Genomic DNA, 744 nt, shown 5'->3' on the forward strand with positions numbered 1-744 from the left:
AACATCCCATTCAGTGTTGACCTCTTTGAAATAATATCGTTCAATTCACTGTGGACCCGTTTCGTATTTGTGCGTAAGTTAAATGTGATGCAAGCAGAACATCTGCCGTGGCTCATCTCACTCCAGAGATGGCGGACGTGACGCTGGGCAGCGACATGCTTCTCTGAGCAAGAACAGCAAAGCCGTTCCCTCCGTTATGTTTAGTCACTGTACCGAGATGATCGAGCGATATACGTCGTGATTCAAATGAATACTCCTGTTGAAGAGGGATGTCAGCCCTTCATTTGAAGATATTTTTTCATGACGTTCTTAAATAGCGCAAGAACACATCACACGCACCTTATTACGACGGGCAAAATTTGACTCGTGATGAAAGAAAGAAGAGGGAATCATTTCAGCATTCCGCATTACTTTGTCCAAATGTTATTTACATGTCACAATTGTGACGTTAATTGAGAGATAATTCTTCGACGGGGATTCAACTGGAAAAACACAAGAGAGCAGTATTTACAAAACAAAAGTAGGCAACATGCTATTTCCTTCCATTGCTATGCGGGTGAGTGTTAGCGCCGAGACACTTTCTACTCAGCGCCACTTTGATCCCGTCTGAAGGAAATCAAGACCCGGATGGCACAAAATTTCACCCAAAGGGCGACTGAAGTGATGGGCTTTGGTCCCGGTGGGCCTTGCCTTGCACATCCCATCCTCCGGACTTGCCCCCCCCCCCCCCCCCCCCCCCCCCCC

This window comes from Hippocampus comes, unplaced genomic scaffold (assembly GCF_001891065.2).
Source record: "Hippocampus comes isolate QL1 unplaced genomic scaffold, H_comes_QL1_v1.1 scaffold23, whole genome shotgun sequence".
In the NCBI taxonomy this organism is placed as follows: domain Eukaryota; kingdom Metazoa; phylum Chordata; class Actinopteri; order Syngnathiformes; family Syngnathidae; genus Hippocampus; species Hippocampus comes.